The following is a 22,411-nucleotide window of genomic DNA, read 5'->3' on the forward strand; positions in this document are numbered from 1 at the left end:
TTCGGGATAGATTTGTTTAAAAGGAGAGTGTTCTAGTTTGAAGACAGGGAGGAACGCAGAAATCCAGAAGGTATGAAAACTGAATTTGTGTAAATATAGTTTTTTATTGAAAATGAAAAAAAAAAAAGTTTTAAAACTTTTTAATTAGATTCCAGTAAGTTTAAATTTAGCACACAGCCCTTCTGCATGTTGAGTAGAAATAACTATGTCTGCAGTAAGAGAAACAAAAGAAAGCTTTAAGATGAAGATACGAGGGAGTTCCTGACAAACACGTCAGGCAGAGCTCTTATGTGGTCTGAGTGGTGCAGTTCATTATGATGGGAATCCAGCTAGGATCAGCGAGGGAATTTATTTAAGGTGTGTTATTTTTGTGGTTTTTCAGGTCCATCATTCCATTTATTGATTCATAAAACAACACACACAAAAGATCTTGCTGGGCTTCTGCTTCTAAGATTTAAATTAAAGGCAAATCTAAGCATCAGAGAGTCTTCTCTAACAGTGATTCATTTATTTGTTTGGAAATATCTTTTCCTGATGTCAGCGTTTCTAGAAGCTTAACTAACTTTCCCATTTTATCTTGGAAAGCTTATTTCATTAAAATAAATAACATTCACAGATAAACTTGACAAAACCCTACACCACACGTGCTTCATTGTAATTTGAGAAAAGCATTAATAAGGTTCTATGAGATTATAGATTTAAATCCACAGGGGCAGATGCTGTGTTAACAGCTTTGAAGCCCTGAGTCTGCGGGAAAGATAGTAGGTGCAGGAGCTCTTTGCCAGTATGACAAAGAATGAGACTGATCATTAGTTGCACAGCTAAATGGACAGAGGCAGCAGAGGGAGAGGGAAAGAAGATAACTGTGGTTAAAATCTGAAAGTGAGGAGTAACTTGCTTGTGATTGATCTGTTGGTGCAGTACTTCACTGACCACTGTAAATTAATTTTAGGATATTTTTAAGAACATATTGAAAAGCTGAAATAAGACAGAGAATTCCCAGTTTAGCTTACAAATCACTTACTTGGACTGGAAAGACTTTTAATTCTTTTCATTCATCTTTTCCATAAGTGGCTTTAAAATGCCATGCCTAAGGTTGCTTTCAGAAGAATCTTCAATGAATAATTGAACCCTTTGGAACTGGGAAAAAAAAAAAAAAAAAATCTGTGCATTTAAATAGAAATGGGAGGTTGCTAATTGTTTGGGCTTGCTCAAAATGTCGTTATGTTTTGGGTTTAATAATGCCGTACAAGAAGCATTTAATACTTTTTTATTGATGGGGAGAGTTCCACAGGATATTAATTTTTCTGCCATTCCTCGCTGTCAGTCTGCATTGCCAGTCACTGACTTGTGTAACTTCAGGCTGTTTCTAGCATTCAGAAATAAAGGGCAGATATAGGGGCAGGCTGTTTAAACAATCTTAATGCTAACTTTGACACAAAATTGCTTTTCAGTGTTGGTATAAACTTGTCACTGACAGCATCTTCAGTCAACTGTCATGGTACCTCCAGATAATAACATTAATCCTGCATAGTTTAGATAAAAATCAAGTAAGTAGTTTATACACAGAAAGAAAAGTGGATCCTAAGCTTGCAAGTAGTTTTGTGGGGTTTTTTTAATGGAGTTCAGCATGATATTTTGCTCTCGTAAACAGCCACAATCATGACATTCTCTCTTTTTCCCCTCTCCCCTTTGTAATTTAAAATCAAGGTAGGAGGGAGTTGAACACAGTGGGAGACCCACTGACTTTTTGAAATGCAAGTCTGGAAACTGTGCAACAAATGAAGCAAGGTTTTGAGATTCAAATGCTAATGCAAATGATAAAGTTAAGAGCATGTTGCTTTTTCTATAAAATGTAGATCTGAAACCTTTCTCTCTTGGGGAAGAAGAATCTGATCTTTATTGGATTCCTTGGATAAAATATATGAGCAAAATATAAGCATGTTTTTGCTTCAAAATAACATTAGTCCTCCATTCAGTATAGCGGGAGACTTGTATTGGTTCTATTGGAATTTCTATGTTCAAATTTGTGCCTGTTACCTCTTGTCCTATCACTGGGCACCACTGAAAAAAGTCTGTTCCCATCCCCTTGGCACTGTCCCTTTAATTATTTAGAAGCATTAATAAGATCCCCCCTCAGTCTTCCCTTCTCCTAGGGAGGAGAGTTTACTTATCATGTGTACCTAGGCAGATGATGAAATATTTGGATAGAGCAGATAAACTGGTAATCCCATAACATCCCTAGGAAGGATACAAAGGGGAGTAACAAGTCAAGCTGCTGAACTTGTAGTTACTAATGCAGAAACTACGAGGAGGACAGCGTGAGTTGATATCTAAGTACGTACACCATACAATCTATTAAGTAATTGCTCTGAGGGTTATTTCACATTATTACAATGTTGATAGAGAGGGGTACAGTGGAAGAAATAAACTAATATTTAACACACTCGCAAAGGGTCCACAGTGTTGTAGGAAACAGGCTTATAGGCTTGCTAAAAGTCTTCAGGGTGCTAGAGGAAGTCAACAAAGACAATGCCTGATTTGGAATCCACTGCAGACTACCAAGCAAGGAGGACCAGCTAAACAAAGCGTGTTTTCATTAGCCAATAAAATTATCCAAGCACTGAATGTAAGAGTAATTGGCATTTTGAGTACTGGGGTATCTCTTGGGAAATAGACGGACTGACAGTGCAAGTTTTTGAAATGTATTGATAAAAATGTTTTGGCATGGAAAGTGAAGAAAACTACAAGGAAGTAAACTCTTTTATATTCATTTCTGACCTGTGAGGATGATCTGTGCTGAGAGGTGAAGAAGAGAAAAAGGATGGGAAGAATTACACCCCATAAATACCTGTCTCTGTGGACTATATGGAGAAATTGGGTGGTAGGCTGGGATCTAGGTATACACTGTAGGTATCTAAATTTAGATAAATGAATTCCCAAATAGGTCAAATTACTGAACAAGTATTTAAGAAAAGAGAGCAGGCATGAAATGAGGTGCAGCTATGGAAGGGTCCAAGCATGAGAACATAGTGTAACTACAGAAGTTGTAAGTTGGCAGTGAAAGATTTTTCTCTCCTCTGAATGGGAAAGGAAAACTAATGACAAACATCCTAAATTTAATGCATCTTTTGCTCAGTCTTCAGTAAAGCAAAATATTCTTTTGAGCAGATAACCAACACAGTTAAAATCAGTGCCAAAGTCCAAAGACTTTAAATTGCTTCAGAGAAAAAGCAAATAAGAAATTGAACTGCCTTTGATTTTGTCAACTCCAAGGGTTGTTAGTTTTTGTGTCATGCAACACTAATTAGCATGGGAGTCAGAAATAAGGAGACTGTGTAAGAATTCCAGGAGGTGGTCCTTGCTCTGAAGCATTTTCTAATATGATGATTGGAATTAAAAAAAAAAAAAAAAGTAAAAAAAAAAAAAAGTTTTGAATAGCTATTGTATTTCTTTCTGTAGTGGAGGGAAGGAGGAAAGCCTGAATTCTTAATAAGGAATAATCAGTCTTTATAAGCAGGATATTTTATGCAACAGTCCATACCTTTTATGCTTGAAATTTTGGTAATATCAATTAGAGTCTACCCTGGTTGAAGAGCATTAGGCCCTTAGAGTCATGTTTATCATGCTAGCCATGCTCAATATGAATGACTTAAGGTTTCACATACATACTTTCTCATTTTCTGGTTGTGTGCTTCTCAGGAGTACAGAAACATTAGCTTCTGTACACTGAGCATAAATTATCTTTTATCTGTGAGTTTTATGGCAGTTTGTAATACAAGGTAATAGGATTTATGACCAAGAAATGAGAAGATGTCCAAGAGTTAATGAGGCCTGTCTTTTACATTATATTGAGCAGTTCAGTTTTCCCCACACAGGATTCCAGCCCTGGGATGTAGAGAAGAATTGCTACCTACTTGTGAAAATGTGTTACAGCAGCATATTTCTGTCAGTTAGCTAACTCTTTTGAAAGAGCGTGTGAATACTTGGATAACCCTTTTTCTGGCACACAGCTTTTCTTGTGAGTGCATTCTTGCCTTCCCTGTGAGAAACGGTGAATAATTTAACATCATAGATAGTAGTCCAGCAGCTAGATATGAGCAATAAGAATCAGGAGTCACATCCGTTATTCTTGCCTTTTTACTGCAATTTCATTGGAAAGAAGTAAATTGTATAGTCTTTTGATCTCACAGGCTCCAAGTTTGTAAATTGTATAAAACCCACATCCTTCTCTGAATGGATACTGTGAGGCTCGTTTAGTTTTTTTACAAAATGCCATTACATCCTCAGCTCTGCACTGAGGTGGAACATAGTATTATGGTAATAGTAACAACAATATTAGTAAGGCCCTTGATTAACATAAATATTGCCATACAGGAGGCCGTGCAGCTAATTATTTAGCATGGTCCCAAGCACGGTTTTTGTTGCTAGCCTGCTCTCATTCTCACAGACAGTGCCTGGGCACAATTTGGGGTTAGCACAGACGTAGAAGTGTACCACCTTCTCTTGGGGACAAGAAAGAACAGCCATATGCATATGAGCTGTGCCATGACAGTTGGCTGGAGGTCCAGACAGTATTACCTGAGCCATTTTACAGATGCAGACAGGGTCACTAGGCATGGAGATGTGCTCCTAGATGGGCATATGGCAATAGATATGAGCGAGGGAAGGTACAAGACTGGAAACATTACTGGAGTTTGTTGTTGCAATTCTCTATGCCAATGTTATTTGGTTTGCTTTGTTTCCGTGCTTGTAGAGTAAAGTTTAATGGGAAGTTCAGGGTATATACCTTCAACTTCTGAGTTTACTTCTGGCAGCCACTTCCTTGAATTTTGCAGGAACTTCAAGAATGAGTTATCAGATCAGTTCTGTACCGCCTCATACGTGTAAGAAGCAAATCTGGCTTGTACTGGCACTCTGGAGAAGATCTTTAGCGAGTGTGCCTCTTCTGGGGTATAACTTTGGAATTTGGAAATTTGGGGATAACCTTTGATGTCTCCTTTTCCTATATTATTAGTACCTTTTGTGGGTAGATTCAGTTGCAAAAAGGTCCCAGTTGCCAAGAAAGGTGTTTAAATAGATATTTAAACATCTATTTAATATTTAAACAAAATACTTAAACATATATTTAGTACTTAAAATATTTGTTGTCCTGAAAGGCTGTCTTTCCTGCTTGGTATCTGCTCTCAGAGAGCACTGTTGGAACTTAATCTAGCTGACAAAGCAGTGAAACTCTGTGCCTCAAGCTCCTTGTAGGTCACTTGAATAAGCTTTTCTATGATTTTTTTTCCTATTGTCTTTTTCTATGAGAAGGCCAGCCATTCAGCCATTCGCTGCCAATGTAAAAAAAATATTAGCAATGGAAAAGTCACACTCGAGCTCTTCTCTGGGAGTCTGACTCCTCCACAGAAACCCTTGCAGGAAGGGGTTTTGTGCTTCCAGAGCCTCAGTAGCACGTTGAAATGGCTTCTCAGAAAAAAATGTTGCTATGTTGGCAGTTTAGCTGCCTTGGTTTCCTTCTTTGGTAAGAAACTTTGAGGATTTGGATACAGCTCAACTTTTGTTCTTAAAATAAGACTGTTAGAGTTAGAGCCTGTGTTTGTCTTATTCCCTGGGAAAATCCAGCTGAGCTGATGATCATTCAGTCATTCTTATCACGTGGTTTTGTAGTGGGCCTGCGTAAATGTGACCTTCCAAAGTCTCTAGGTTCAAGTGTCTTAGGGTTATTTCATGGTAATTTATGGCTATGAAGTGGTGTTGCTCCATGTTTGCCACAGGATTTCTGTGTTCTACTGGATATCAGTGATCCAAATTTAATTCAGTTTTGTCAATCACATCTTGACCTGAGGAAGATTTACTTGCCAACTTGCTTCTCACTGTTACAAAAGGAAAATTTTAGGGGCATTTTCTCTTAGTCGCTAAATTCTTTATAATTTAGTTCTATTCCAGCATCAGCAAATGTGTGGTATGAAATATACAAAGCTTACATAGTATCTTAAAAATAATAATTAGCTTTTGAAACACTCACATACTTTCAAGCAGTTTATTTAGCATCAGTTAAAAGTCCATCACCTTTTTGAAATATTTGGAATTATGTGGATTTTTCCTGGACTTTTTTGCAGAGGATGACATCTAATAGTTATGGATTACTTCTGTGTAATGAAGACATATGCAAAATATTTTTTTTATACGTCTCATCCTACAGTCTTTGCTTAGACAAAGAGATTATAACAAATTTGTAAGTCAGTTTGTTAGCTTGCAGGTAACCACTTTAAAAAAAATACTGATCTTTCTGAGAGGAAAGGAAAATATCAAAACGTCATTGTCAAGTGAAAAAGAATAGTCATTACTAAATGAGATTTTCATCTGCGCATATTTCTTAAGAAATAAGTAATACTCTACAGCAGGATATGTTAATCACACAGCTGTTTTTAAATTCACATCTTTATGATTGTCTGCAAGAGAAGATGATGTAAGGAGTCTAATTGGATTGCTTATGTATTTCTAAATTCTGGAGTCATCCATTTTGGTTCTGAATCAATATCTGGTGTTTGGTAAGTTTCAATGGTTCTGCTCTCAAAATTTTTCAGTCTTTGTCCAGATTTTTAATTAGTTACTACAGCAGCTGATGGATGATCATCTAGGATAATCTTGACCCTAAATAAAGCTTTTCCAATGAGGTTCCTGCTCTCTGTTGTTGCCCCTAGCTGTTGCAATATGATCTTGTTAAAATGATAATATCGGGTTTGCTGCTTTTTGGAAACCACAAGAAGTTTTCTGTTACAAAACTAATTTTCTCAAAGCTGTGTGTTTTCCCAAACCTGTCAATTACTTATGTTTCCTTTGAAGTCTTAATCCTTCTTTTCGTCTCCATCCTTAAATAACTTGTTTCTGCAGTGCTCTGATACTTTGGTTTATTGTGTGCAATGTAGTATTAATAATTTTCTTTACTGTAAAACAATTCTTCTGCTGCACAAGTTGACTGCTTTATGTTAAATGATTAGCAGCGAAACATATAACGTTTGTCTTTGACATTTGCTTATCAGTAGTAGCTGATGCTTAAACTGAGATCAATGGGAACCTGGTAAGACTTTCTTGTCTTTTGGTGATAGCCGTAAGCTGAGGAACACCACAGCAGTATTTTCCACTTGCTGTGTGTTCATTTAATCTTTCTTCTGTAACAAAACAGGACAAAGCGGGAGTGTGCGTACATATATGTGTTCATTCTAGTTTTGTTTGGGTATTTTTTCCAGGTAGGACTTTGATCCTATATGGGGGTTTTGCAGCAAGCTAGAGAATTCCCAAGCTTTTTGTGAATAGATTTTTGAACAAAAAAAAAAAAAAGGATTTTAAAAGACTGTAATGTGGATTCCAAATTTGAACAACAGAATTAAATACTTTGTACATAATTTAATAAGTGATGAGTGGTGTTCCTCAGGGGTTGGTATTGGGACTGGTGCTGTTTAACATCTTTGTCGATGATGTGGATGTTGGGATTGATGCACCCTCAGCAAGTTTGCCAATGACACCGAGCTCTGTGGAACAGTTGACATGCTGGAGGGAAGGGATGCCATCCAGAGGGACCTGGACAGACTTGAGAGGTGGGCCTGTGCAAACCTCATGAAGTTCAACAAGGCCATGTGTTGGGGCAATCCCAAGCACAAATACAAGCTGGGCAGAGAATAGACTGAAACCAGCCCTGAGGAGAAGGACTTGGGGGTGTTGGTGGATGAGAAGCTCAACATGAGCTGGCAATGTGTGCTTGAAATCCAAAAGGTCAACCATATCCTGGGCTGCATCAAAAGAAGCATGGCCAGCAGGTGAAAGGTGATTTTGCCCCTCTACTCTGCTCTCCTGAGACCCCACCTGGAGTACTGTGTCCAGCTCTGGAGCCCCCCCATAAGAGGGACATGGACGTCTTGGAATGAGTCCAGAGGAGGGCCACGAAGATGATCAGAGGGCTGGAGGACAGGCCTATGTCCTCCTATGAGGACAGGCTGAGAGGGTTGGGGCTGTTCAGCCTGAAGAAGAGAAGGCTCCAGGGAGACCTTATTGCAGCCTTCCAGTACCTAAAGGGGGCCTACAGGAAAGATGGGGAGGGACTCTTTATCAAGGAGCGTAGCAATAGGACGAGGGGCAATGGTTTTAAACTGAAAGAGGGTAGATTTAGATTAGATATTAGGAATAAATTTTTTACTGTGAGGGTGGTGAGGCACTGAAACAGGTTGCCCAGAGAAGTTGTGGAGCTCCCATTCCTGGAGGTGTTCAAGGCCAACTTGGTTGGGGCTTTGAGTAACTGGAGGTGTCCCGGCCCATGGCAGAGGGGTTGGAACTAGATTATGTTTAAGGTTCCTTCTGACCCAATCCATACTATTATATGTTTCTATGGTATAAGCTTTATAGAAAGTGCCATATTTTTGTACTTGAAAAAAGAAAAACGATTCAAATGTTTGTCTGTATGAAGGTCTGATAGACTGGTACTTTACAGATTGCTTTTGTAGTATTTTTATGGTTATTGTGTTGGTTTAAAATATTTGTCTACCACCAGACACCTAGAGGGAGTAATACAATGTTTTGAAGTTTCAAGGTTAACCATTAGACATAAAGGACTAATGGGACTTAGAGGGATAATTTCTTAGAGGGAACACTTTGTGTGACTTGCCTGATCAGAAGCCACTCCCCTTAGTGATTAATCATCATACAGCAAGATCTCATTTTCTCTTTCTAATCTTGGTTTTTTTTCTTTCCCTTTTTTCACCTCTCTTGATTTTTCTTGGATCCCATCGACTCTCTTTTCTTGGCACATCAAGATATCTTAAATTTTTAATTTAGTTTTGTAAAAAATATTCTTGCTTTAACTTAAGCAGGCACTGCTACCATGAAGTTTATTCCCAGGATTTGTCTCCTCTCAGCAGTTACAATTCTATAATATGAAGCATTAATTCATCGATGCCCTTTTGTCATTCTGGCTCCATGTATTCCTCTTGGATCTCGCAGTATTTCCTCTTGATTCTGTTGTACCAATGACCAAAGTGGCCTCATCTGTGTAGTGTTGGAAGCTATTGGGGTGATGTCTACTGCAGCATTCCTATGCATCACCCTTAAATTGTTGTTGTTATAACTCTCTGTTCAGCTTTATCGTATTAGCTCGAATTTCTCAAGTCCCAGGATTCTGTGCTACCCACTAAGTGACAATGTCTCTCTGAAAGCATCTTACTGCCTTGCTTGAGGTGAATTTCAAGTTTTCTAATAAGAGCTTTCCTCTTTGAGTATTAAACGGATTTCAATGATAGTTCAGGGGTATGGGATTTTTTCAATCCCTCCCTGGCATTACAGAAAATTCTGTAGGGAACCTAACAGGTATCAGAAGTCTGTAATCTGTGACAGAGCCTCCTCTGGAAAGAAAATGAATAGAAAATATTTTATTGCGTACAATTAAAAATGTAGCAGGGAAAATCAGTATTATTGTTCCTAGACGGAATGTAAATGACAATAAAAATTAAAGTGATAGTAGTTGATAAATTATTGTCTACTACAAAAAAAACCCAAACAAAACCAACCCAAAAAACCCCAGAATGCTGAATACTTAATCATTGACCAAACCTGAAGGTTTTATAGATTCCTTTAGAGGAAAACTTAAAAATGGTCCTTTCTGTTCACATCTGAGTATTGGCATTAGTTGGAAGTTGCAGGAGGTGAGCATCCGTATTCTGGCCTGAGTTATATTTGAAAATATGTTATTTCTTAAATTCAATCCCTTTGTGAAATCACTTAGGCTTTTCAATCCCTTAGAGTATCATTGTTAATTCTGTATCTGCCAGGGCAGTGGTGTCAACTGTATGGATTTTCTATGTTTACATTTACTGTTAAAAAAGGATCAGAGCAAAAGAATGATAATATTTAGTAATATGTGAGGTTCTGGGGAAAATGCTGTACTACCCTGATAAACAAGATTTAGCTAGAACTATTCAGCTTTGCCCTGGGAAGTGATTTACTTTGCAATCCGAATTTTCTTCATGTTGGTAACAGCTGATTACATTACTTCAGCACTCTCTCTGCTGTAACAGAATATCCCAAGAGGAGATGGGGGTCAGGGATTGAATTCTTCCATGTCTTTTAAGACTGTAATGCGTCTGTCACTGTCACGTTAACTGCAATCATAAAACCTTGCCGACAGTGCAGTTGGGCCCAATGACCTGCATGGGAGCATGGGCTTCCTACTCCTTGTCCTAAAATCAAGATATTTGGAGTGAATGTGTTCCTGTTAAAAGCAAGAAAAGGAGTCTGGAAGCTTGTGACTTGGCAGCACAAGAAAGACTCCTGCTCCATCCTCAGATCTAAATTTACAGAATTGGTAAAGTGCCCTAATAGCCAACGAAAGGGAACAAGCTCCTTCTGTGAGAACTATCTGAGCGTTAGCAGCAGGTAACAGTGACTGGAGATACCTTTCTGCAGGAGACAAAGGCACCCATCTGCTGACCAGACGTGCTTTCACAGGAGTTGAGTTGCTTGGCAAGGGTCTGGATCAAGGATTTTGCAGAGAGACTGCTAAGGGTCATCTCGCCCTTGGATTGTTACCTTTTGCTGCTCATCTACATGGACACCAGTGACGCTACCAAGGGAAATCTGAAGTAAAACAAAAGAGACTGATGAGCTCTTTACACAAAGGCAGACCTATGTGCAAGCCTAGACCTGCAGATGAGAGGGAAATGCTCAGGTAGGTGCAGACACAACCTGTGAGTTAACAGCTGGCTATGTAGCTGGTGTCACAAGAAATGCTTTGGCTTTTATGATCACGGGTTCCTCTGAGGAATGAGAACTGCTAGTGAGAGACAGGATCCATTTGACAAAGCAAGGAAAGAACATCTTTGACAACAGGTTGGCCAACTTGATGAGAAGGGTTTTAAGCTGGGTTATACTGGAGGATGACAGCTTAAAGTGAGGGAGTTGTAGTTAAGGGTGGTAAGTTCAAGGGGCAGAGGAATGGAGTGAGAGCGCCCTCAGGAAAGATAAAACAAGTCAAAAGAGAACCCATGTCAAGTGTCTCTATCCAAATGCATGCAGCCTAGGAAACAAACAGGAGGAGCTAGAGCTCCACATATGGACACAGAACAGTGAAATCATTGGAAGAGCTGAGATGTAGTGGGGTAGCTCATGTGGCTGGAGATCTGATAGGAAGATAGCAGCTCTTTGGGAAGCACAGGCAAGGAAGAAGAGAAGAGTGGTCACCCTTTTTGGGAATGAGCAGTTCACAGTAGAAAGGGATCCTGTGGGAGGCAGCTCTGAATGTCAAAGCAGCAGGTTCAATGGAGGGGTCACCAAGATGGTTGGGGACTGGAACACATGCCCAGTGAGAAGAGGCTGAGGATACTGGGCTTCTTCAGCCTGGAGAACAGAAGGATTTAGGGAGTCCTAATAGCAATCTTCCAGAATCTGTAAAGAGGTTAACAAGATGACAAAGCCAGGCTTATTCCTGAGGTGCACAGCAGAAGAATGAGAGACAGTGGTCGTAAACTGAAACGGGAGATTCTAGGTAACTGTAAGAAAAAAATTCTACTATGAAGATAATTAGATAGAGGAATAGGTTGCCCAGGGAATCTCCAGCCCTGGCAGTGTAGACGCAGATAAATTGAACAGGTGTGGTAGAGCCATTGCACAGTATCTATTGAGAAGAATCTGGAATCTCTTGATACAGAAGACTATGTGGCCATGTTCAGAAATAGTTCTGTCCACTCTGATGTCTCTTCATGTTTTTGTTACCTTACAAGGGGAGACTTGTTTTAGCCTCTTGTTTAACCTCAGAAAAAGCGCTGAAAGGGGAAATGATTGCTGTTTCTAAATGCGCTGAAAGAGTAAATGCCAGGGAGATAAACAGTCTGTTTAAGCTCAAGACCAATGTTAGAAGAAGATTAGATTGCTTTAAGCTGTTGATGGATAAATTTCCATCACAAATTAGAAAAAAAAGAAAGTCCCTAATTATTGGTCTGATGAAAGTCCTCAACACCTTTCCTAAAGGGAATAATGGGGAGGAGGGGGAGAGTTAGAAACAGAGCTCACTATGTTGATTTTGTATTTCCAACTGTATTCCCCAAAAAAGTGAAGGTAAAACTTTCAAAAGTGGCCAGCATACAACCTTATGTAGGCATTGTGTTTCCAACTGTCCTTCATTTCCTGTTTTTTAAACTTGAAGCCTGGCATCTGTGTTAGTCATTTTGAACCACGAATCACATGAGCCGTGGTGGTCAGCGGGCAGCCTTTCAGCAGCACCACTTTGCAAACAGTTAGCATTAGTTCTAGCTGCAGCCATGGAGTCTGTTTCACAAGTTTGCATTTTATTTATTATATCTAAAAATCTAGGCATCACTTTTGTGTATGCCATAAGAAATCACACATATCCAAAGGTGGTTTAACAATCAGGGAAGTTTTCCTACTGTGAAAGCGTATACCTTTTGGCTAGCAATGTTATAAGTACAGAATAAATTTAAGCATATGGCAAAGCAGATTAATGAAATCTAAGCATGTGCTTAAGCCCTTCATTGAATTGTGGTCTGCAGATGTAAGTATACTATCTCATCTGGTGTATAATTCCAAGTTAAGATGTCTCTGCATTTTCCCATCCACATGACAGCCAGTGATGCTTCATAGGGAGTATCTGTATTTCTGTGGCATCAACATCTGTTTCTGAATGGTTAATTTTCATTAAAAGTTCCCATCCGTTGTTAATTGAATTATGGCCTTCAATTTCAGCAATGTCAGGTACCTAAGGGAGAAGAAGGAGCTACACCCAGAGGGAAATCCTTTTATTCTGATCAAAGAATAAATTATCAGATTGAATAATAATTAGCTTGCAGACTTTTTTACTAGTCACCACAGCGTTGGCGATGAAATGTGCCTCTGCATTCTGAGTCTGAGGTCTTCCTAACTCATAGCAACTTAAAGATTTTTAGATATATGCATCTAAAAGCTGCATTGCAGTTTATGTCTCCTTAGGCTCTTAATAATGAGGTCACCTTGTTCAGTCCTTTCTCAGCTATCACGTTCCCTTTGGGGCAGGCAAAAGAGGAAACCTCTCTGGTAAAAAACGGTACGTTTTTCTCCTCTTTGTAACCACCAGCAGTTTTTCCTCAACTGGGGGAGGTACTTCAGAGTGAAGTGAGAGCAGCTGAAGGTCTGGAATTAGTCTTCTGTGACAATGATGCCACAGGCAGAGTCTCATTAGCCGTGAGCTTGGTGAATTTCTTTAAGGAGGAGCTGTCTGTCTCCTTTATGTTAGAGGAACCTGGGAATGGACAATAAAATTGAGAAGATATTCACTGTACCCAGAGTATCAGCTGAAACTTAAAGCAATTAAAACAACAGCAAGGGAGAACTCAGTACATCTCTGAGAGGCCAGTAAGTCTCTGCGTGAAGTTCCAGACCGTCCTGTCCATTCAGGATTTTGTGGGAGTTATTTCCATGTGCTGTAGGTGTGCAAGCTACTGCATGTAGCCTCGCATGCTGAACGAATTACAACCAGCTCGCTGGTTCTTGAAATCCCATGGGGAATGTGGAGAGTCTGGTATAGTCCTGTTGTGCAAAATGAGTGGCCACAGGCAGAACTCTTGAGCAGCAGCCCCGAGTTATCATAAACAAATCCGGCTACTCTGTTGTGCCACAAGATACATGCCACAGGTGAAGGTGTACTTCAGAGCCTGTGCAGTTAAAGGAAGTATCTCGCCATCTCTTCTGCACGTATTTTAACAATTTTCTGTAAGCTTAATGATATCAACTGACTTAATAATGCCATTCAGCCTGTGTCACTTCGTCTTTCGTGTGTCTAACATATAGATCTCCTTTCTTACCTGTTCACAAGCAATCGGTGATACTGCAGAAGTATCAGGGCAACATTGAATCTCCGTTATAATTTATTAATAGTAATGCCCTTCATTAAAGTCTCTCTTTTTTTTCTCTTTTGTACTTAAACCTAGTTCCATATTACTGTGCTAAATGCGTTCTGTGTCTCCTTGGGAAGGTATTGTGAAGCTGTTGATTTAGAAAACAGGTTTTTCAACAATAATCTAGGAAGTTTTTAAGTGCTTCCAGTATGGAAGCACATTGAACTGTCAAACACATACCTAGAAAATTCTCAGGAGATAAAATACTTAAACATTCATTTTTTTTATTCCAAGTCACCTAGGAAATTGAATCAGTTTTAGCTATTTAGCGTAGTCTGTTAAAAGGCACTAAATGGTCAGAAATAACTGTCAGCACTATGGTGAGCTGACTGACATTGGTAATACAATTCAAATGTGCAGCTGAGATGTTCCTCCTCCTAATTTATGCTCTTTTGTGGCAAGGACAGCAACATTCACAAGCATCAACCAGAGCCACGGTCTTCAGATAATGAAGCGAATGTAATTGCTCATTTCTGTAGCACTTGGAAACCCATGCATAATGATGTTAAAATCTCTCATCTTGAAAGACGGTAGGAGCTCATGTTTCTGAGACAGGCTGAGACAACCCCTGCAGTTTAGTGAAACTGATACCCTGCTGGTGTCTCCTTGTGGAAGCCCAGAGGCGTCTCCTGCCGAGAGCCTGCATCTGGTTGCTCCTGTGCAAACTTCACTTTCAGCTGGGGGAGTGAGAACAAGATCTTCTCCCCTTGAAGTTTGGCAGTGTTTCTCCATGGGACTCTGGAAATGCCGGGTGATTTTAAGGCCACTGTTTTATAATTGGACATATTTTCCCATCTGAGGGGTAAAAATCCAATGGTGAGTCAGCTAGAGCTTACCTGAAGATGCTTTCTCTTGACTGATTGTTTTGATAATTCCTACTTTATAGTAATCTTGAGGAGGGGGAAATGGTGGTGAAGTAAATCTGAAAATAAGCCTAGTATTTAGACATGCTTTTTACTGGTCTGTACAGTTTTATACTAGGGTGTGATGCTGCAGTAGCATGATTTCTTTTCTTCAGTTTATATCTTTTAAATTAGAGGCTATTAGAGGCTATATTAAGGCTATGCTTATTCTCAAAACTTTTGATCATGAGGGGCAGCTGACATATAAAGTGTTAGGTGGAAATAGTTATTTTTAGAAGAATCCATAAGACCGGGAATAATAATGTACCTCGCTTTTCATATAGGCTCTGATCCTCCCCTCCATTAGTGAATCTCAGATTACATCTCATGTCACAATCTTTAGCTAGACCTCAAGGTGTATTACTCTTATATTACAGAGAGAGAGAGAGAGACAAAGGCATGAGGAAGTGAAATGATTTGCCCAGATACCCAGGGAGTCAATACCATATTGAAAATTGAATCCAGTTTTCCAGGTTTCTGTCGCCAGTGACCTGTCACCTGGGACATTTTGTTCCACTTCTTCGTCCTTGTGACTTGATTAGGAGTGACCTTTAGAGATGATGGAGGTTTTTACTGAAAGCACTTAATCCTCTCAGAAAAATCACCTCACTTTTCTACAGTAGTTGAAAATTCATCCTAGCTTCCTTAGGAGAAATTGTGAAAAAGGTGGATATGTGTAAATTAATTAATCTCAGTTCTTAAGAAGCATGAGAAAAATATCTTATGTTGGAATCCAAGAATGTCATGGCTTAGATTGGCCAAATATATACATGCAAATTATAACACCTGCTGATTGTTTCCAATGAAGAATATATCCAGGAACAAAAGAAAAGAACAACTTGTCAGGATGTGGTAGACAATCATTAGAGATCTACATCTTTTAGCTTTTTGCCCCTGTGCATGAGCAGTGAGTGTTGTGCCATCCAATAAAACATTTTTCATTTCATCAGTGTATTACAACTTCTATTTTGTTTGTCATAACAAAAAGCAGTTTACAGGAGACGACAGAGGATGTATGTTTGTTCCCTCCTGCCTTTTTTAATGTGTTAGAGATGTGCAGGTTAGAAATGCAGAAGGGAAAATGACTATAGCTATCACAGTCTTTCATAGGCGACTAAGCAAAAGAAATTCCTAGGATATCACACAACAGAGCTTACAGCAAGATTTGTTCTCACTCTGTGAGGTTTCTAGGAAATTCATATATCACGTCCCAGTCCAATGAGCTGTCATGAACACAGCCTACTCAAGCATAGCAGTATGTTGCTGCTCCTTTAGTGTGTAGTCAGATAAACTTTTGTGGTTGGATGGACAGGCACATTTTCCCTCTTTCTTATCTGAACTAATCTCTAACTGTGGATGTTGTATAAATCCCTAAGCAAATAATTGATTCTTTCCTTTCTCAGAAGAACTGCTGACCTATGTTTTTAAAGAGAGACCAAATTTCTTGAAATTAATTTAAAAAAACAGAATTTGAGTGTTCATTCACCAGCATACATTTCTTTGTCTTTTATTTTCCCCCTGAAATTAAGCTACTTCACAAACGTGTCAAATAAAATATTTGAAGTGTAATGTTCAGCACAGAGGAAGAAACTGAATATTATATGAAAAAATCAGAATCGCGTCTGTCCTTTTGTAGAGGTAAGACAGAGGATATTTTTAAGGGTTGGGTTAAGTCTGTAATCTAGGCCAAGTTTGGCAATGACTTTGGAAGTGGAGGGAAAACACTTGCATCTAATGCTCTGCAGGAATGAAAGTGGTGGAAAGATGAGAAGAGAGAGACAGTGCAGATCTTGCAATCATATATGGACTGGACAGGAGAGTGCTACAGACTTTAGACAGGCTAGAGGAGAGGATGCAGTAAATGACATGAAGAACTAACAGAGTATGGATCTGGTAATTATCTACTGGGATAAAAACATGAAGGTTTTCCTATTGTATTGTTTAGGGAAAATGTTAAGAGATGCTCGTAATCTGAACCCATGGTAGATTGAAAAGGAGATTGAAATGAACTCTAAGGTCATAGCAGAAGTATCTGTTGCAAGTCTCATGTGTGCCTGATCTTTGGAGGATCCAAGTTGTTCCTTGCACTCTACAGTTGTGGACTTCAGCAGAAGCTGCAGTAACTCCTGAGGTGACCACCAGGCTCTCAGCCATCCCAGTTGTTACCTTCAGAGAAATACTGCCCAGTCAGTGTCTGAATGCAGTGGGTTCCCTATGAAGATGTGTGACAGTGTTCTAGCAGTTGTATGTGCGTGTTGGGTGCACTTCGCGTAATGTTACCACAGTTGCTCCTCCCTACATACATTTCACTCTGCTTGTGGTGTTGGCTGCTTTCCCAGGCAGTGTTTATTCATGTAGGGGACAAAATTAGGGGAGAAGGTTCTTCTCTATTTGATTTGTTGGGGAAGAAGAGAGTAATTCTTGGAGACTCGTTGCTTTGTTGTTTGGTTTTGATTTTATGGTAAACCAATGCAAGTATTCACCAGTACACTTGTAATGCACTACATTCTGGTAAAATGTCAGTGCATGGATCATGCACCACCCTGTATAAAAACTATGCTGTCACTGACTATTTGTAATCCAGTATTTCAAAAATCACAGGCAACGTATGCTTGTGGGTAGTAAATTATTCCTTAGCACCCAGTATGGGTTACATGGGTAACCTGTGTTCAGAAGAAGGTACTACTTCTTATATTTGTGTCTCCTTTTCTCATTGATTGTATAGGCTTTCACTGAGTGAATACTTGTATACATGCTTATCCCTATTCACCTGCCTAGTCCCAGTCAAATTAGTGGAAATACTTGTTTAAATCATACAGAATAATCTGGGCCTCTCATAGCAAACTGGATGAAAGGAGCAGGACTTTCTTATTAGACCTTCATACATAAGTTGGCACAAAGGGTGCTCTGGAGACCAGACACTGTGGCAAGTACATGGCTAGTGTGGTAGGTGGAAACATAGCCAGCTGAACAGACACCCACAAAAAGACTTGCAAGAGAGTCATAAGCAGAGGGAGGTATGCTAGCAGGATGGGCATTTTTCCTACCTGACCCCTCTTTCTGCGTCACAAAGCAACAAGTTTCCCAAATCAGACACAAACAAACTCTACTATTTCCAAGGACAGAGGAGGTCATGCAAGGCACGCCAGCCAGTCTTTGCAAAATGGGCTCTAATTGGCACTAGCCAGAGCCTTAATATTCACTACCTGCAATTGAGTGGCACTCAGAAAGTCTGACTTCTTTTCTCCACCGTAAGAAATATTCAAAGGAAATCAACAGAACTGCTTCCAGTCGGTTCCTTATAATTGAATGGCCCTGGTCGAAATAAGCAAAGACCAAAACCAGAGTAAAAGACAGAGCGTCTCAGAAGTAATTTCATCTCTGAGTCGCCGATGTGATTTCTGTGAAGAAATATCACTTAAACATGATATATCATGTAGTACATAATGAGGATAGTTTATTTTAAAGATTGTAGATCTGTGTCTATAACTATATCACAATGATAAAATTAGTCATGTGTGAAAAAGTAGGATTCTCTGACTGTAGGACCTTTCCCCTTCCACAACTCCTCAGATAGTTTTTTTTTCTGCTGTGTGGGTGTGTTCTTACGTACCTGGAGAAAATTACATAGTTCTAAAAACTGAGTGTTATCCAATAAAGAACATTTTGCTGAGTTTCATTATAGACCCATAATATGTTCTCAAAAATGGAACATGATTTTTGAAGAGGAAGTTATTAACCATGGTGTTATGACTGTTATGCTCCCAGGAATATGACGGATGGAAAGAATATGCTTATTAAGTCATTCGGGGACAGTGTTTTGTGCCACTTTTTTATTATTATGGGGGAGAAAAAGCAATATAATGATATCTGTTGGAAATTACTTGAAGGCTACTCCATTTAAACTGATTGATGTTTCTGCTGGTTAAAAAGGGTGTTTCCATTTTCTGATATTAAGACAAATTAGATAAAAACTGAATAAATGTTTTAAAATGCAACTTTCATCTAGGCAGAAGTGCAAAGATGGGTCTGTTCTTGTAAACTGTAAAGTAACAGAGCTAAAACACTCTGAGTCTTCTCCAAATGTATACCTGTACATGTTTTTTAAAATGAAGAATGAATATAACATTTGCGTTACAACAGGAATATCCCAAAGACATCTGTCCTAGAAATATATGCACAACTTCAGAATTGCGTGTGCTGCCCTTTACTTCAGTAGAATTTTAAAAAGATTTAGTTGTGCACTGTATAACAATTTTTGGACCTAAGGCATTGCTTGGACTAACAGACATGTTTTATGCATCATCAGGAAAGTGCATGTGTTTATGAGAAACCTAATTGGAAAGAGGAAGGAGAATATTTAGCACTATCTGAACTTTTGTGTCCATGTGGATGAGAAATCTTACACTTCTTGAAGATACTCGTTTAATTGTGCTGCCCAGAAGAATGCAGTTCTTTGCAGGGGGACAAGACCTCATTTGCATGAGTTAATTTTCTAAAAGGCTACCTGAACCCTCCTATCAAACATGGTTCCTGACCCCTGTTTGGTTTAACATACTATATTAGAAATGCTAGAAATAAACACCTGCACTTCCGTATGTGTGAGTATTGAAAGGTGAAAATGAGATTACTGCAGTTTTTGAGAATGGATGGGGGTGAAGTTTGACTCCTTATTTCTCTCCTGATTGATATTTATGATGGGTAGGAAGTATGGGTGCACTTGTGTACGCAGGTAATAAAACCACATGGACTTATATAATAACGAATTGAGTTTAAGAGCATTTGTATGTTCATTAGATTACTCAGCCACGGTTTGGGAGGTTACAGGCAGAACACATTCGGGTAGAAAAACATCCTATTAGGCAGCAAACACACACTGTATATGTCGTGCATTCTTATTATTGCTTCCATATTCATTAAAGTTTAAGGCCTTAAAAGACTTGTCAAAATGTTATGTCAAGCTCAGAAACATTGCCTTGACGTGCCTTAGGTTAGTAAGTCTTACTGGCATTGCTAGCACTCTGTCTGAGTAGTCACGAAAAAACCCTACATTTTTCAAGTCACTTGTATGTTTGTCCCAATATGCACTTCTCATTTTTCTTCGTTCTTTATATATTTTTCAGAATTTTATACCTTTCTTGTGTAAACCTGTCTAAAATGTGATGGGTTTTACTTGTACATATATATATGGTCCTGACTAGGGAAGGTCAAGTTAGATCTGAACTTTCTCCAGTTTCCGGGGAGGTCAGATTGGAAGCTTAGTCCAAGGCCCTCCCTTCTGTTCTTTTATTTATGAATAAGAGGACTTTGTGTAGGCTTGAATCCATATGCTTACTGCAGTATGAATAGATAAATTCAAACATTGTTTAACTCATGTTGCTCTCAGGATGTTCTGCTTGATGTAGAGGACAAATAGAAAAATATTCAGAGGATAAAGCAAAAATAGAATAGGGAGTGAACAGATTGAAAAAAAAAAAAAGAAAAGAAGAAATGAAAACAGAAAAGAGACAACAAAGGTGTGGGAAATCTATGCTATGTGTGCTTGTGTATAAGTTATATGCCCAGTAGGATGTGACAGCAGTGCTTAGGATTTTGGGATGCTTTATACATGTGGTACATTGTAAGTAAGCACCTGCTTCTAGCAAATAAACGGTTTGATTGTGGCAGTTTCTTTGTGTCTAAATATAAAGAATATATATATATTCTTTAATATATATATATTTTTATATATATATAAATTTAAAGAAACTCTTAAAGGAATTTTGGTAGGCTTGAGTCTGGGGTAGAAATGGGTGGGGAAACAGTTTTACAGACAGGATAGTGTATCATGCCTTTATGTAAATATCCTGTATGTATAACATCACAATATAAAAATTCGATTTGAGTCTAAAGATCACTGTTCTTATAGCTGCCTACAAATAATTTTATCAGACAAAATGGGAAACTAATGGTTTGGGCGGTTGGTCAATACATTTGAAGTAAGAAAGAAAAAATCATGGGGGAAAGGTAGGGATGGTGGCATTAGAAAAAGGAATGCTTCTATTTTTAAACAATGTTGTATGTGTAAGCCATTGTTAACATTTTTTCAGAAAATGTCCAGTGTGACTTACCTGAGCTCCCACTGGGCCCCGAGGAATTTGATGGTGATGTTAGTGAGAGGAGAGGCAGATGCGTACAAAGTGCACTTGAAAACAACCCTCTGAAATTTCATTGATGTGCAGGAGAAACGCTACAGGAGCACGACCTACAACAGACTTTCATTCCAGTGACAGCTCTGGTCTGTGAAATACAGAAAAGGGAGCCTTTTGTAATAAGATCCCCTCCCTCCTCAAAAAAAGTCTTTTCTGTCAGACTTTGTATGTTCTCTGAAGCATCTTAGAGCTAAAATAAACAACGGAACATTTGGGAATCTTTACACTTGGGTTAGTAAAACTTGATTTAAAAGTAAAAGCTATTTTGACTGGACCCACTGGTGTCAATGACTTTGGAGTGCTCAAATAAAGTTTTATTATTCTGGAAACAAACTAAAAGCATTAACTTTTGTGCTTGTCTCTGCCTAAAGCAAATTTTTATGGTCTAGTTAGGTTCCCTTGAAAATAGGCTTTTATAAGTAAATACTCATGGATGATTAACTGTCCTAAAATAAAACTGTTGTCAGATGTTTAAAATGTGTGGTGCATGAGGGAGAAGGTATGTATATGTTGACTTGAAAGCTAATTTCTACATTTCAGTGCATCTGCAATGGTTTGTAAAACTGAGGCACGTGCAGATGTACTTCCAAGGACTTGAGCTTGGGGAAAGCGTGTCTTTTTAATTTAGTTGGTTCTAGTGTTTGGGAGGAAAAAAAAAAATATGTTGTGGCAGGGTGAAGTAGTTTCCTAACTTTTGCAGTGTAAAGGAAGGTGTCTTAATCAAAGCAGATCTTTCAAGACCAAGACTATTTTTAGAAAGTTTAAGTGGAATAGACGTCAACTAAAGCAAAGTCACCTGAAGAAACATGGAGAAAAACCTGTAAATGAGTATTCAGAAAATATTTTTATGTATTCTTTTACTGTACCCATCAATAAAATACCAATATACTGCTTGCTGGTTACTTGTCACTATAAGAAAAAACAATTGGATTTTGGAAATTGATTTTCTTAGAAGGGCATGCAGAAATCTTAGTTTCAGATAAATATTTCACACACTAATTTGGCTTTTCTCATTCATTCTTCTTTCAAGCATAATTTGTACAGCAGTATGCAGTCTGTAATTAATGCAGTGGACTCGGTTGAATAACTTTGTAACTGACAAGAGACGGTCCTTTTTGACCTTAATTTTAATATTGCAAAATTAGGCAAAATGAAACAACTTCTGCAGAAGAATGAATAAAAGATGGTTCAGAATGCATCCTTTTTCAATAAAATAACAATATTCTGTTTGATGAGCCATTAGTCACTGATAGCTGGTCAAATTTTTTGGTGGGAGAAGCAAATCACTTTTTGTGACCCTTTATTTCTGCTCAACTTATAAGCGAATCTGATTTTTTGTTGTTGTTATTTCTATCTTCTGCTTTAGAAATATTAGGTCTCTCTC

The 22,411-nt window shown here is 38.6% G+C and overlaps 1 protein-coding gene across 1 annotated transcript in view; it reads left to right on the forward strand.

Annotated features, from left to right (window-relative positions):
- The window catches only part of TPK1 (thiamin pyrophosphokinase 1), a 260,187-nt gene that overhangs the window by 151,721 nt on the left and 86,055 nt on the right, over positions 1-22,411 (forward strand). The window lies entirely within an intron of this gene.

The sequence above is a fragment of the Charadrius vociferus genome, unplaced genomic scaffold (assembly GCF_000708025.1).
Source record: "Charadrius vociferus isolate BGI_N301 unplaced genomic scaffold, ASM70802v2 scaffold97, whole genome shotgun sequence".
NCBI lineage: Eukaryota > Metazoa > Chordata > Aves > Charadriiformes > Charadriidae > Charadrius > Charadrius vociferus.